The sequence below is a fragment of the Pinus tabuliformis genome, chromosome 4_2, assembly GCF_031772625.1.
Source record: "Pinus tabuliformis cultivar Carrire ecotype Pingquan chromosome 4_2, CPIR1, whole genome shotgun sequence".
NCBI classification, from domain to species: Eukaryota; Viridiplantae; Streptophyta; class Pinopsida; order Pinales; family Pinaceae; genus Pinus; species Pinus tabuliformis.
The window spans coordinates 462,214,941-462,232,749 of NC_142304.1; positions in this window are offsets into that span (position 1 = coordinate 462,214,941).

Consider the following 17,809-nt stretch of genomic DNA (forward strand, 5'->3'; position numbering starts at 1 on the left):
TTATGGGAAAAACTTATATGATCGGATTTTACAGGTAGTTTAGAAGGATAACAGGTACATGTAGCTCACACACATGCTATAGTAGAGTACATGTACATACACAAGTACACAGGATGTGGAATATAATCTGTCAGTAGATGGCTTGACCAGATTTAGGGACATGATATATGTCTGAGACAATAGTGAACTCAAGAACATTATCTTCAAGGAGTTTCATGCAAAACCATATCCAGGACCCCCAGGATATCAGAAGACATTGATCATAGTGAAAAATTTCTATTATTAGCCAAACTTGAAGAAGGGTGTGGAAAAGTTTGTGGCTAGGTTCTTGGATTGTAAGAAGGTGAAGGAAAAATGTAAGCATCCAGGTGGAATACTACAATTGATTATGATTCCAGAGTAGAAATGAGAGGCCATTTCCATGGATTTCATTACACATTTGATGAGGACATATAGACAACATGATTCCATTATGGTTGTGGTGGAAAAGGTGACAAAGGTAGCACACTTCATTCTAGTGAAGACTACGTATTCAACTAGTGATGTGGCACAGGTATTCATGAGAGATGTTGTCAGATTTCATGGTGTTCCAAAGAAGATTGTGTCAGATAATGATGAAAAGTTCACTTCCAAGTTTTGGAAGGAGTTTTTTATGGGCTTAGGTATAGATTTTTCCTTGAGTATGATTTATCATCCACAGACAGATGGATAGATAGAGATGGTCAAACCTTTATTAGAGGACATGTTGAGGATGTATGTGATGCATCAATAGAGGAGATGGGAGGAGTATCTTCCATTGGTCGAGTTCACTTATAATAATGGTTACCAAGAGTCCTTGAGGATGAGTCATTTTATGATCTCTATTGTTGGAGTTGTAATACTCTCATTAGTTTGAGTGACTCAGTGAATATGGTGATGATTAGACTAGATATGCTGGAAGATATGGAATAGGAAATGCACATCATTAAGGAATCTAAAGGTAAGAGAGGACATGAAAGAAATATATGTAGATCAGAATAGGTTTTTTAAGGATTTTTAGGTTGGGGAACAACTGTACATGTGCATCAAGCCAAAGAAGATCTCATTGTGGATTGGATCATGTGCCAAGATGGCACCTCGGTTTGGTGTACCTTTCAAGACATTTGAATGGATCAGCGTAATAGTCTATCCACTTGCACTGCCTCCAACAGTGAAATTCCATTATGTTTTCCATGTATCATTTCTTAAGAGGTATGTTAAATATGTTGACAATGTGATTGAATTGTCTATATTATAAGTGGATCTAGAAGGGAATTCCAGCCGGAATCACAGTGTATATTGAAAAGAAAGACACTCATGCTTCAGAACCAAGAAATCGAATAGGTTAAAGTGCAATGGAAGCACTTTGGACCTGATGAAGCTACATGGGATATGAAGGATCACATGTGGGCTATGTATCCTTTTTTATTCACTGGTTGAGCAAATGTGCTTGATATATATTTGTGGTATAGGTTTGGTATGATTTTTTTGGTATGTGTATTTTTTTATATATGTGTATGGGTGTGAATTTGAAATATATATTCTCATTTACATGTTCTTGACGTACATCCTACCTATGGAATGAGAAATAAAAAATACTACCTAGTGGAGCTCTCATAGTAGAAAAGAAGCATAAATGCTTGAGATAACCTAATTTAATTATTTCATTAAAATGAGAATATCTTTTTTGATGTCACCCTCCTCTTATCCAATGATATTTTCACTATTCTCATAAGCTTTTAGTTGACTCTTTGAGAGGTCATCAACACATTGATTCATCTCTCTACAAATTTTATTAAATGTGATATGAGGGAAGTGAATAAGATTTGTAATAATTCCTTGTTGTACAAGTAGTAATGTGTAGATCCTCAATTGAGATGTTCCATTCATCAAGTCTATAAAAACATTGGAGTCTCCATAGATATGAACGGTGGAGAGGTTCATATCATTTTTCAACTTTCAAAAGATGCTCAAAACAAATAGTTTTGTATATTTTTTGTGGTTTTTCCTATGCTTTTCCAAAGAAAGAGAGGAAATGTGAAATTTTTGTGATGGTTTGGCCACTTTCTTCTTTGGAGAGGTATTTTGAGTGACTCCATCAAATAATGCCCATTGGTTTTTATTTATTATCATAGATTTAATATTGGGAAGTAGCATAATTTTCTTATGAATGGGATAAAATGCTCCCTAAATACTTAGACTTTGAAGAGCAACAGAAAGAAAAGAATATCCTGCATCTTCAAAGATAACATGATTCCATTCTAGACATATGATTCTATTATAGTATATTATATATAATATTGTAATATTATAATATCTAAAAATGAAATATTATATAATATTTAACATAATACCATATAATATTGAACATTATTAACTGTATAAAGAGGAAGGCTTTTATAAAAGATAAAATTTCTTGGATTTAGAAATTCATTGAAATCACAAAATCAATTTAAAAAAAATATACTAAAACTTGTTCACGTTTCACTAAATTAATGTGGTAAAGACACATGTAAGGTCCTAACTCGAGTTTAGATTATTTCGACATGAGTATATTGCCTTTTTATTGAAATAGATGCATTGATTTTAATGTAGAAGTTGACTTCCAATCTTATTTGATTGATTTCACTTTATGCATTAATTTTAGCATAGATGTTGATTTCTAATCCTATTTTATTGATTGCATTAGATGAATTAATTTTGACATAAATGTTGATTTCTAATCTTATTTGTTTTTTGCACTAGATGCATTGATTTTAGTGTAGATATTAATTTATGATATGATGTAACTAGATGAATGATGCGAATTACTTTAAAAAACAATAGGTTAATAATGTAAATTGATCTCATTGTATGCTCAAAGTAATTATTAATGAAGTTCATTGATTTCTTTGTTACATTATTCATAAGCCTAGATCCATATCAAATTAAAAATAAATAACAAACAAGCTAGGTCCATCTTAATCATCAGTGTATATCCATATTGAATATAAATGTACAACAAAGAGCAAGTCAATCGAGACAGACAAAAGAAATAACAACTAATGGTTCATGGATTTCAATGTAGGTGTTAATTTGTGATATAATATAAACAAATGGATGATGTGCATTATTTTCAATGTAACTAAATTAATAGTGCACAATGATTTTAGTGTATGCATAAATTAGTTATTCATGTTAGGATTTATTTCTATGTTACAATATACATCAACATAGATCTATATTAAATATAAATAAAAATCAAAGAGCCAAGATCCATCTCAATCGTATGCATAGATCCATCCTAAATAAAAATGAACAACAAAGAAGAACTCCACAGAGAAATGTATAAGAAATTACAATTAGAAAATATTGTCAACAACAAAGGGAGAAGCAAAGAGCATATCAACATAGAAAATCACAACAAATAAATATTGAACAATGAAAATAACATGTTAAAGAGGGTGTCAAAGATAATATCGACAAACAAGGGCATAATAAATGAGAAATCAATGTCAAGAGTAAAGAATACAATAAAATTCACAATGACAAAGAAGTCAACAAAAATTGTAGAGGGAACGAAAACTGAAGCCATGAAGAATAGGAGAAACAAAAAGATGATTAACAAAGAGATCGACAAATAAAACAATATTCAACCAACTCAAGCATAGTACAAGGTACAAAATAAAATCCTATGAAAATATGTTTAAAAGATATATATGGCTAAGGTAAACATTTAACTCTTCTTGATATAAATATTTTACATCAAAAAATTCATCACAAGATTGATCGATTAGCTCCAGTTAAAATATGCCATTTGTGTGAGGAGTCATATGCCGAAATTTAGGTGTTTAATATAAATACAAGATTAATGTGCATGATATGTAGAGAAGGAACTCATCATATTAATTTTATAAACATATTTAAAATGATTAGATTAGTCAAATGTTAGATAATTTTTTCGTCGTTACACACAATTGAACGTAACATACATCCATCTCAACTCCATATCTATGAACCACTAACCAATATCAAATTTGTCAATGTGCAAACCATTGAACAAGTTTTCCACTCAAAAGGAGGATTGCACCTCGAGAGACTTGATCCCTCTTAACACTTGATAGGTCTGAAGTTAAGATGGATGTAGGTTGGTATTATTAATTGATTTAGTCTAAATCTTCTATGTTTTTTTCTCTTTTGATATATATTTTTAGTTAATTTTGTTCTAAATTTGAGAAATATTTGTTGGAATAATAATTTTGAGTTATACATTCCACATAATTCAAGTGCTCTAAATGTTTTTTTGAGTTGTGCATTTAAAAAACCATGTTTTACCAAAAATTATATCACCATATTGAAATTCAAATAAAAAAACAAAAAGACAACACTAAAAATAATTAAATTAATATAATTAATGTGATTTATTAATTTAAACTATAAATATAATTAGAATTACATAAACTAATTTAACAAAAAAATTGAAACTTATATTATTATTTTTCCCTTTCTCGTAAAATTAAAAAAAAAAATTAAGTATATTGTTCAAAAATATTAATATAAATTAAACCAATTATAAACTATATTAACTTTTATTATATTTTTAAAATCAAGTCCATTTAAACTTTCTTGAATAAAAAATCATTTTAAAATTAAAAAATACACTATAAGTATAGCACATCAAACAAATTGTAGCTAAATCTAATTAATTAATGATTTATAAGTTAAAAGTGTTTTAATAAAATAACACATGCCATGTACCATGGGGAGATCAATTAGTGATTGAAGCAATGTGAGTGTTGAGAAAAGTGAGATACCTAAGGTTCACAGGACATGTAGTAGATCCCTAGGGGTTTACTAGTAGTTGGGTCCCTCTGGGATACAAAACAAATAACACATGACATTAATAATTACACGGGTTCATCATATCAATTGAAGAAACTAAAGAACCAATTTAATTAGGGTTACAATTTATTGTTGTGAGAGATATTGTGTTGATCTCTAATGTATAGTTAAACTATTGCATTATTGAGGGTCATGCAATAAGTTGATCATTCACTTTTGGGATTAAAAAAATTAACAGATGCCATTAATAATTACAAGGTTTCATCATCTGAATTTAGGAAATGGAAGCACTAATTTAATTAAGGTTAGAGTTTATTGTTGTGAGAGAGAGTGTTCATCTCTAAGTTATAATTAAATTATTGCGATATTAAGGGCCATGCAGTAAGGCAATCATTCATTTACTTCCTTTCCATATTGTCTATTGAATATTACTTTATTTTATACCATTGTTGGATGTGATAATACTTTATAAGCATTGTTATGAGGATTTATATGAGAAATAGTAGAATATATCTGGTATTTTTTTTCATTTTTTCTTTTAGCATACGATATCATACAATTAGAACATTGTTAGTAATATTCATTAATATGGTATTATTTCGACATCTATTTAATTTACCTTGCTAAATGAAAGACTTTATGGTTATGTTGAACAACATTTACAATGGTTATTAATTATTATAATAAGCATACACATGTAATATTAGCCATGATTGGTTGAATGTAAATCATTATATGCTAACCCATATCACTTGTAACACATAGTCAACGTATTATAATAATTTATGGTATCAACAAGAAATTTTTGTAGAGTTCTTCGGATTTATGCCACTTGGCGTCTTGATTCCTTTCTAGAGATGTGGGTGAAATCTAGAGTGCAAGGTATCTAGGGTTTTGATCGAATGATGAATGTGGATGCAATTGGTTGTTGAGTAACTAACCACCCTACATGGGTGTCCCATCACTTATTCAATCTTTTCCCTCCTTTGTGTCTGTTCTTTGCAACCACTGTGACGAAAACTACACCAACGGAAACCATTTGATGCCTTTACATTTGTAAGGTATAAACTACCTTCATGTCACTCTACAAGTTTTCTTTTTACTCCACTTTTTACCAGGTGTTTCCCCTTTAGCACTGCTCATAAATTAAATAGTTTTTGTATAAGGGTCGGGTCGAATTCCCTTAACGGAGAGGGCTAATTCTTGGAACTTGCAGATTTAGTCCCTTGCAATGTGATATAATCCCATTTTGAAATATTTTTCCTTTAAATTTTAACACATTATGAGCACTAATTCCTATTATGAATTCCAACGGACAGGATGGAAGGGAATGCCAATAGCTTTTAGCAGGTAAATATGTAATTTTCATTTCTATACCCTTAAATTTGCTTAAGCGTTTCTCTCCTCATAGAACTTACATACTAACTTGATATTTTCTGTGTGGTTGCAGGTACAACATTTCCCAATTTTCTTTGCAACCCTATGCTCAACCCTCATCCAATGCTTCCAAGTTCCTACCTAACCACAACTTGCTTGTGTTTGGTTTGTGGACTTGCCTATAGGTTTCTCAACCTTCTCACATTGTGAGGGTTCCTAAGGCATGGCCGACATGATGTATTATTTAGTAAACTAGGGATTTATTTTTCCTTTTTCTTCCATGGAAAGGATTTAAAGGGATTGGGTCCTAATTTTATTAGTCGTGACCTCTACCCCTATCACAAATTTTCCTATAATGGTTCCTATTTGGTTGCACTCTGGAATTATTGGTTGTTAGATGTATAATTTTTTTTCGAAAAGAATGTTATTACTGCCATAAACAACACTAATTCTTTGAAAAGAACCAATGTACCCATCTGTTTAATTTTCTTTGGACTATGTTTAATTCAAGGGGTCAACTCTCTTATGAAGAGTATGTGTTTACAACTATTTCGTGTGACTGTATTTTATACTACTCTGAAAATGGAATGACATTATCATTTCTATATTTTTATTACTTAAGATGTCGCCTAAGATATTATGTTTAGTTAGATATTGAATATTCGTGTAGGACCATTATTTGCATGCTGGTTTTAGAATGTTGGTTAAGCTATTATTTGAAGGTTTATCCTTATGAGCCCTAGTAATTTGTTATGAGGGCTTCTTTTCTTGTCTCAAATCATTGTCAAATGTTCTAAATGTAAGTTATTATGTATCTCAACTGATGTGCACACTATCAATTATTACTATTTGGTTATTAGTCTTGTTTTCTTTCTTAAAAGAAATATTTGTTAATTGGCATGATTTATCTTGTTTTTTTTTAGAAACATGCAACTGCTAAGATTTATTTTTAGTTTTGAGACTTCTCTATTATCAACTTTGAATAATTTGGCTTACCATTTGCAATGTTTTTGTTCACCTATTGGGATTATAAGGTTTTTCTACATGGCTCCAATTTATTTCCAGCTACAAACCCTAACACTAAATTTTGGTTAATTCATAATAGCTTATTATCTTCCTCTCTAAGCATACTATAAGACAAATTGTTTTTAAAAGAAAATCTATAAGTTTTCTTATAGGGGTAGAGGGACTATACCCAGGATATCGATTTAGTTTGACTTGATTTAGGAACTAATCCCAGACCCCATAAAATCACAATAACGGTAGATTCTATATTTTCAAATGAAAAGCACGACCATTCTCACAATAGGAATATATCCAGCTTCTAATTTCTTAACATCAAAAAATTATTGTACTTACCACCTAATTTCAAATACATTAAGAAACTATCACATAATATAAATTAGCAATACTTACCTAAATATTTAGTCTAAGACTAACTGCACAACAATAAAAAAATATAGGAGTATACACCTCTCCTCCCAACCAACGAGACTAGTTGTATACCATGTCTCCCCTTGACCTTGTTCCACATCAAGTGTAGTTCCAAGACAATAATCAATTATGATTGTTTCCTCCAATGACCATTTGGTTCCAATGAGATTTGGTTGATAAAGTATAAACTAAGAAGTCGAGTCTTAGGTGAACTCCACTGGCCAACCAACTTTGGAATCCTTTTACTACACTCTTCTTCCTTTCATATCTTTCCACTATTTTATTCCTTCTTTCACCTTAGGTTCCTCAACCCTATTGTCTTCATTTGGAAGGATTATTATTTCCAAGAAGGAAATTTGGCAAGTAATCGCCTGACCTATAGTTGTCCAACTACCTGGGTGTGAAGCTATTTTAGTAGTGTGTCCCATATTGATTTTATAATCATTGCTACATAATTATACAATTAATAATTAAACAAAATAAAAATAAAATATCCATCCATGTAAAATATTATTTTGGCCTTTTCCAAGATGCATAAAGTAAAACAAAGTCTTTAACTATAGTAAATCAGAATTGACCAACTTTACCATAGGACATCACATCTTCCCACCTTGAGTGAAACATCCTCCGAATGTTTTCCAAGCTCTCAGAATAGGATATGATATGCCTATTTTATAAATTTATCATCCTCCCAGGTAGCCTGCTTTGGGCTAAAGTGCCTCCAATGCACTTTAACCTGGCTGATAAATTATTTCTACAACATTAATTCTCTTCGATTGAGTATACATAGGGGTTCGATCAAAATCTCACCATCTGATTCAACCTACAGTTAGAGCCAATGCGTTATCATTTGTTTATATATGTCAAAATAATGAGTATACATATATATGCAATCTTATCAATTTACTAACTCTATATATTTCCAATTAATAATGTGCCTGGGTTCATAAATATATTTCTCTAAAAATAATACATGAAACATGTTATGCACAAGTATATGGCTGGGTAGGGTTAACTGATAAGCTAGTGGCCCAATTTGAACCAGAATTTGGAATGGTCCATGAAAATCACGGGGCAAATTTGGCACAACCTCCCCAATGCAAAGTACTTCTTTTAGGTTTCACTCATACATACACATGATCCCCAACTTGAAATTAACGATAGCTTCACTTCATATTAGTGTAACTATTTTCTCTGTCCTATTCAACCTTTAGATTCATCCTCACATTTTTCACCATGTTCTTCATTTCTTTTAACATATATTGCCATAAAATCAATTTATCTTGATTTTTGTTACAATTAATCACAATTAATGGGTGTTCTACACATATGTCAACATAACACCTCAAATGGACTCAATTTTAAAGAGTTATGATTGTTGTTGTTGTAGGATAATTATACCAAGTGAAGGAAGTTTTCCCATTTACTTGGTTGCTACATCACATACATTCTTAACATATACTCTAGCACTTGGTTCACCCATTCTATTTTCCAATCCATTTGAGGATGATAAGTAGTACTAAACTGTACCTTGTACCCAACACTAGTAGAAAATGGCTAATTAGTTACTAAAAAACTGTTAAAATTTTCATATAAATGACTATATTTTGGTCGGTGACCAATAGTAGCTAATTTATAGTATCTTATAACATGACCAATTTTTAGTCATTTCTAGCTTAGTCATTAATTGGTTGTCTCAATTATGTTGTCTAGCTAGTATATTTGGTCATTATTTATTTATTTATTTGGTCAGTGATTTGCTCATTAATGCAGTAATTGATTGCCACAATTAATGACCAAAGAAATATGACTAAATTTTGGTCATGTTATAAGATACTGTAAATTATTTAGAAATAGTCATATATATGAAAAAAATAGTCATCATTTGTAATCACAAATTTATAATTTGGAGTAGTCATTTATATTTTTCTAGTAGTTTCATATTCATTATATAAATGACTACTTTAGTAGTTTATATTCATTTCATTTACTTTCATTAATAATCGTTATAGACAAGTAATTTAGTCGTATAGTCATTTTATTTGTGTTCATCATTAATAAACATAAACTACTAATGTAGTAGTTTTGGATTGATTTTATGTGTTCATTATTAATCAACATAAATTAATTAGTATGATTTTGCAACTAAATTTTAAAAAAATGCCATACAATGTACATGTTCATATAATATGAAAACACAGAGTTACATATGTTAATTACAAGAATAAGTAATAGCAAGTGCAAGTATAAATAATTCCAAACACATAAATTATATTATATAAATTGTCAAGTATTCCAATATGAGTTTCCAACATAATATTGGTTGGAGTACAATTTAAACATGAAATATTGTTTCATCACTTGAAAACATAATCATTGTGTTACCAAGGAATCATAAGTGAATTCACCAACTCTAAAGACTTGACCATCAGTCTCTATGTGTGTCTTATGTGGGATATTAACTCTATGGGTACCACTCGACTAGTTCTCTTCTCTCTCATTAAGTTGCCTTTTTTTGCTCTAGTTTTATTGGTCTCCTCTTTCTTTAATATATGCTTCTTACCACCAATACTGAGTTCATGTTATGGAAAGGAAAAAAAAAAGATACAATGTAGAGTATAAGACATGAAAGTTGATGAACATTGGAATATAAACTAAAGTAGACTATAAAATATTTATAAGATATATTTCTCAACATCAATAATATTGTTAATGTTATTTCCCCCATAGAAGCATGAAACTTCAACAAGTTTTCTTCAGTTGGGCAATACTGGCAACTTTGTGGCCAGATGACCTGTATAAACAAAGCAAATAAAATGTTACAAATAAACACAATAGAACTAGAAATTTATAATAAGAATCTCCCATGTTCTGCTTTTGTAGTTGTATTGTTTCCTCTAGTTATCTCTAAGAAGATGTAACACTTCAACAATAAAACTGGTTAGTAGAAATCTAATGGGTGGAGCAAAGTATTACTGACACAAGATTATAAAAAGAAACTAAAAAAGAATAAGACAAGAATTTGTAAATTGTGATACTAACTAGGAATATATCTTCAATATAGTAATCTTCAATTTTCAGTGTACTATTTTAGGGGAAAAGGAATCCAATTCCCATAAACCAACAAATTATGTACCCTTGTTTTCCCTGTAATTAATTGAGCAAGATTAGCACATACAATTTCGATTTGATGTCTGAAATGATTCTATAAATATTCAAAGAAAACTTAATGTTACACATTCATTTTTCTCTAATGCATACAAAACTAAATAGGCTATCTTTTTTTGAGTTTGAGAGTTTTGTAATTCATCGTGTCCAAAATAATTTCTTATTATTATGACTGCTATTTTTTTAACGATCAGGAGCATGCTTATATTTGATCAGAAAACATAATTTTCAAAATACATTCCATTTTTATAATTCAAAGCTAAATTTCCTTCCCATTTATGGTCTTCAAACAAACTAAAATTCTTTTCATTTAATAAATCATTGTTGTAATATACTACTATATGAACAACTACATAATGAAGTTAATCAATGGTGGAATAGTAATAAATCACAAATACAAGCAAGAAATAACACCATTATATGTCCTAGGCATGGCAAGTCTTTATCCTCTTGGTTGGAAATATTATTTCATGAAAAAAAACATATTTGACAAAAAGAGCTTTTTTAAAATTAACCAATGCTAGTGTATCCCATAACATTGACATTTATATTTCCATGACCTCAAAACATGTGGATGTATCAAACAAGTGTAGTGCACGTCCTTCTAAGGTAAAAGTTTGGCAATGGAATATGTTTTCCCTTAGTCTAATAAGGTTTTAACTTTCCTTTTATAACTTAGAGAGAATGGGAATTTAATGTAGAACAATGACATAAAGCTTTTATTCATTAACACTTACCTAGATCTGAAACAAGCATTGAAGCACTATATGTTAGCCTCCTGTTGCAACAGGTGTTCATCTTTCATGATTGACAGTTTTACATGCCAAATATGTCATACTTTGCATCCTGCAATGGTCCATATTTCCAGAAAAAGGCCAAAGAAGAGGCCATGAAAGTGTGCCAGTCCAAATGCCATGGTTGTATTCCAATTTTGATGACTTAACCATTTTTGAAGAATGTTCTGCAAAAGGGAAGTCCAAACAGCTTAATCTTGGCTTCCTTAGGTTTAAATTTCTTGTTTTAGAAGGTAGAGAATTGATATCTATCCAAACAGTTTAAACTTGGCAGATTTATAGATAGGTAGAGAATCAAAGGAACCCAACTGTTTAATCTGGACCCTTGGCAGAAATAAGTGTAGATTTAGATAGGAGGAAGTCAAAAGAAAAATTATAAAGCAGGGTCTGCAAGTCTAAGTGCACCCAAAACAAAAAAGAAGAAAAAATGCTAGGTAAGTAGGCTGGGTAGGTAGTTTTTGAGGTTGCAGAATGTTGATATGTGATCAGTTTTGTGTTTTAAAGTGATATTGTACTTCAGATCATAGGTACAAGGTAGTTTTTGTTTGGAGGAACTCAAACTGGACATCTCTAACCTCCCCTTCTTCCTTTTCCCCCAAATCACTCACTAATTTCCCTGAAGAGGCCAAGATCTGCTTCACTCAAAGATTTCCATTCTTCCTCTATGAGTCACTTTCCCCCTTTGATAGCCTAAGATCCACATACTTAACGCTTTCTTGTCATTTCCATATTAACTACTGACTCTATTATGTAAATCCCTATCTGTGTTTCCCTTCCCCTACTAAAATTATGTTAATAGCTCCCCTATATACTTATCCCCTCCCCCTGGTTGAAACATAACCATAAGTTCATTGGGAATTGCTAAGTTTATCTGAAACTCAGCAAGAACCCTCATCTCCACCCTCAAACTATCTCTTCATGCATATTACTCCACCACACATCATAAAATTCCTTTCATGTGTATAAAAAACCATCTTATTTGACTTATTTTCACCCTCCCAAGGCACAAACCCCTCGTTTTGCCTTAAAACCCTTCTCAAACTGTACAAATCCACCGTTTTAGGCTTTCGGACCCCTTCCGATGCCTTAAAAACCTGTTAAAAACCCCCCAAACTCCGCAAACCCAAGGTTTTGGACCCCCACGACGTTGTATTAAGATTCGAATATTCGTTGGCCCCGTCCCTAAACCTCTGCCGCCTCATCTTTGCCTCCAACCGTTAGATCTGGTGCGTTGCAGATCAACGGTGGGTGGGTCCTTTCCCCAGCGAAGCCGCCGAGGCTTAACGCCCGGGAGATCGGCAATTTTCCTGCCGTACTCCCGCCACGCATCGCCTTCCCGTCTGTGGCGGAGCCCCCTCCTGCCAAACCACTCAGGCGCTAAAGCGGTGCGCCTTGAAACCGCTTACCACCCTCGCCTGCGTGACATCAGCGCCACGACATCAGTGCCACGTTCTACCACGCATCACCTTCCCCGCCTCCATTACTGTGCCACGAATGCTACCACCTCATCCCTCACCTCCCCTCGTCTTGCCACCGTACTGCCACGTTACCTCCTCCACTGTACCGCCATGTCACCCGACCGTATCGCTGACGTCATCTTGCCATGTCATCTTGCCACGTCACCACCGTACTGGGACCCACTGCTGACATCATGCTAATGTCATGCTGACGTCATCACTCAAAAAGGCGCGAAAGGCGAAAAATCGTGCTTAGGAAGCCAGGATTCAAATTCTGAGGTTTTTTTTCATGCATGATTAGCGCCTAGTGCTAATCACGCATGGCTACAGGAAATGGGCCAAAGTGTAAAGCCCCTCACCGCGTGGCCCCCAGCAAGCCCGAAAAGGCGCAGAATGACCCGATTTTCTTCGCGAAGCATTCAGAAAGGAGCAAACATAGTTTTTAAAGCAACAGAGGGCTGAGCAGCTGCCATGAAGGATCGATGGGACGGTCTAAACCATTCAGAAGATATTAAAGACTCCAGGATCAGCGCCAAAGAGTATCAGGCAGCGCCAAAGAGTATCAGTTCAGGAACATCAAATCAGGTGAAAATTAAAAACCTTCATCAAAGTCAACAAAGCAGTAAGGCCATTTAAAAGCCTATCTGGTCGGGATTAGTGCACATTAATGCCAACAAAACAACAGCAAAACCAAGTTAGAGGTGGAGATAAAGGACAAATCACAATTATTACAGGAGGACTGCATCGAGCCACCCAGGACAGACATTAACTCAGTTTTGATACAGTTGCGCTCAGCGCAGCTCAAAGATATTTTCATGCATTTATTTCTGGATAAGATTAGGTCAAAGTAATCATTTTCTTTCAGACCTGTTTAGATCGGCTGTAATAGATTAATTTTTGGATAATGTTCCCTATATATACCGACCCTATGTATTGTTTAAAAGGGTTGGTTGGTTGATAATCCTCATTAGAGACTCGCACTGGATATCTGAGGTGTTTTACTTAATCAAAGATTGTTGAAAAGCTTTTGAGGAATGACTATCTGCTCTGTGTCTAATCGTTTGAAGAATTGAATGTGGAATCCTTGTGCTGCTATATGAATCAATAAGTTTTCCTTACCTCTGTTATTTTGATTTCACATATGCTCAAGTCACAGAACAAAGGATTGGTTTAGAATTTTCTTGGTTGCACTCTATGCTCAGTTTCTATGGCTTCTTAATGTTCTCCTCTTGAATTAGGCAGAAATATGAATTCTGTTATGGCTCATGTTTTACCTATTTTCATATATGAATGACTGTTATCTAGGAATTCTTAACTGCTCCTAGATAGGGCTCATTTGTCTTCTTTTTTCTAATCTGAATGAGAGATTCCTAATTGCCCCTCATTCCTTAGCCTTTAATCCATCTCTTTTACCTTGAATGATTGTTTCATACGCAACTAGCTTGCTCCACATTCCTTCTTGTGACCAAGAAAACGCACCAGCATTCCTACTCCTTGACTCCACGCCCAATGGTTCTAAAACTTTCATGCTATCCCTGCCTCTTTACTTGAAAGCATCATCCTTCCCACCAAAAAACAAAACAAAACCCCTTGAACTCAATAACTAGCCTAAAAACATTATCAATAAAGCTAAATCCGAAAGAGAGAGCCCTCTCTGATTGCAGGTGGGCTAGAACCTGCAGTCCAAAGATTGGTATGTGGTTACCTCGGCTGTATCCTTTTGATGCCGACCAGAAGGACAACCTGAGTGATAACACTATACAAATCCAAGCATGTCTCACATTACAATAGGAAACACAATTTCCAGATTCTGACTATAAACCTTGAGGCTTTCTAAAATTTGTGAACAAGTAACATCATAAATATTATTTCTTATTTCTCAAACCTTCTCCTGTGTGGAGCTTGAAAAAATATGTGCATACACATATCACATTATAACATGTTGTGGAGTACATTTACGAGAAACCAATCACTCAGAATTTTATATTCTGTCAAGATTGATGCATGTGTTAAATTTCCATTATCTGCATCTCTACACAATGATGTCATTAATAATTTGAAGGTTCTTGTCTTGCTAGTATGATCTAATTATTATTTTGTGCAAGATGTGTTTTCACTCCCATTATTAAAATTTTTATGTTTATGAACAATATATAGATACAATGGATGCTTCAAATAATAAAAGGGGAAAATATTTGACCATTAAGTGTTTAGTATTTGCATATGGTGTAAATTCAATATTTATGCTGGTGGTAGTTATGGTCAACCTAAATGGTTATTTCACATGCATCAAAATAAGTATAATATGATAGTACGAAGGACTCATGCAAAATTTTCTAATCGTACATATGGAATCTGCAAGTGTTGTTGTTGTGCTCAATTTCTTATTGGAGTACCTATCAACTAACAAAGTTTGTAGAAATGTTTGAAATGATACTGAATAAGGTGGACCTAAGGGATTGAAGAACAAAATCACAAGACAATCCTTGATGGATATCTATAGGTGGCTAGAACATAATCAACTTGAACACCCATCAATGTTTGACTCTTACAAAGGCATCCCATGTATTATTGGTGAGAATTTTTAACATTGAAACTTGTACTGCACCTTTTTCTCAACTTGGCAATAGCATTGGTTCAATGAAATTAGTGCATGATCATGATTTCAGGTATACTAGCGCCATTCACAATTCTTATGCAGAACATGAGTACATGCTCAAATTGACCAAACTTCACTGATATGGGTAATCATCTTCACTAACTAGTGGGTAGATAAAGGATCTTAATCATTATATCAATGCTCACCCTAAGGGAATATCATGAGATTTTGGCTCAACACTCTTCCCAATAGGTTATTGTGTAGTATAGGCTCAAAACTCTCCCCATAAGGATATTATGGTCTCAAATTCACTAACTAAAGCAAGGCTTTGCACTCTTCCAAAATGGATATTGTGTTTTCTCCCTCCATTAATGCATAATTCTAAAACAAAAGTTGCATCCCATGGAATGTATTGAAATATCGCAAAAACAGTAATGCACCCAAAAATCTTACATGAATAATCAAAATAATGATTAGCAGTGAGCATGATCCCTATATCCCCACCTCAAAAAGTAAAAGATCTCCATATCTAGAAAGGATTTTCCATAAATAAGATTTTAGGTAGTTAGGGTCTCTTTCTATGGTAAACCCTCCATTAGTTGACATCACTAACCGCATGGATAAAATCCCTAAAATGAAATTTCAATTAATTAATTCATTTTTCTAAAGTAAAACCCAACCAAGGTTCTCACTTATATGGTGATCTAGAACCTCCACTAGTTGACATCACTAACCCCATGGATAAAATTCCTAAAATTAATTTCAATTAAATAACCCAATTTTCCAAAGTAATGTTTGGATAGCAATGTTTGATAAATCTATACAAAAGTTTGGATAGCAATGTTTGAGCATGTGTTTCCTTTTCTTAATATCGATATGCACAACAATGATATCACGATGCTCCTAATACTTGATTACTATTAGTTTGTGTATTGAGAATATATTACTCAAATGTAATTTAGTATACATGGAGCTTATTATTAGCACCCACATAAATAAATTTCCTAATATAAAAATTTGAGTTATTCTCATTCATCTAGCTAGTATTAGTGTAGGTCATCAATGTTTGAATTTTAAATGATACTAAATAAGGTGGACCTGAGGGGTTGAAGAACTAGAACAGAGTCGCCTTGAACTCCCATCAATGTTTTATTCTTACAAATGAATCATCCCACATATTATTGGTTAGCATTTCCAACATTGAAACTTGTATTGCACCTTTTTTTCAACTTGGCAATATCATTGGTTCAATTAAATTAATGCATAATCTTTCTTTCAAGTAAACAAGTGTCATCCACAATGCCTATGCATAAGATGAGTACATGCTCAAATCAAGTTGTCTTGGCTGATATTGGTAATCATCTTCCTTCCAAGAAAAATTCCACAAATATATTAGTAATGAGGGATAGAAGGAAGCTCTAACATAAGCAGGCTATCAAGAATGTTAGGAAAATACCACATCAAACTACTATCTTACAAAGTCTGTAAGGGACGTCTAGTGATTTGAAAGGGAAAGGTGCCAAGAACTCTTAGACCAAACAAATTGTTTATGTTCATAGAAAATTTGAAGATGAAAAGAGAAATAACTTTTCTTTTATCTCTACTTCCTCAATGTTTGAGTAATGAAAATCTTCTCTAGAAAATAAAAATAGAAGACATTCGTCTAGTTTCAGTTCCCACCTTCCTAGTACACATGTGCCTTCACAAGGGGGCATGGCATACATGTCTAGTGAATTCAAGAAAATTATTTGTTTAGAGCAGCCGCCCAAATGCTTCTCGCCAATGCCCTTGGTTCACTAATTCACTCCAATTAGGTATTTTGTACCCAAGAGGACATCTACTACTATCCTGCATGGAGGAAAAGGTTTCACACATTCAAAATATAGACGAATGTGCTATCTAGAAAAAGAAAAAAGATTGAGGAACAAGGAATGTGATTAAGAATCTTTGCATTATATGAAAAGGATTAAAATAATCAAACAGTGAGAAAATAAACACAGTAGAGCTAGAAATTTCTACTAAAATTTTCTCATGTAAGGTAACTAAAGTTTGGCAATGGAATATGTTATCCCTTAGTCTAATAAGATTTTAAGTTTCCTTTGATAACTTCGATAGAATGGCAATTTAATGTAGAACAATGA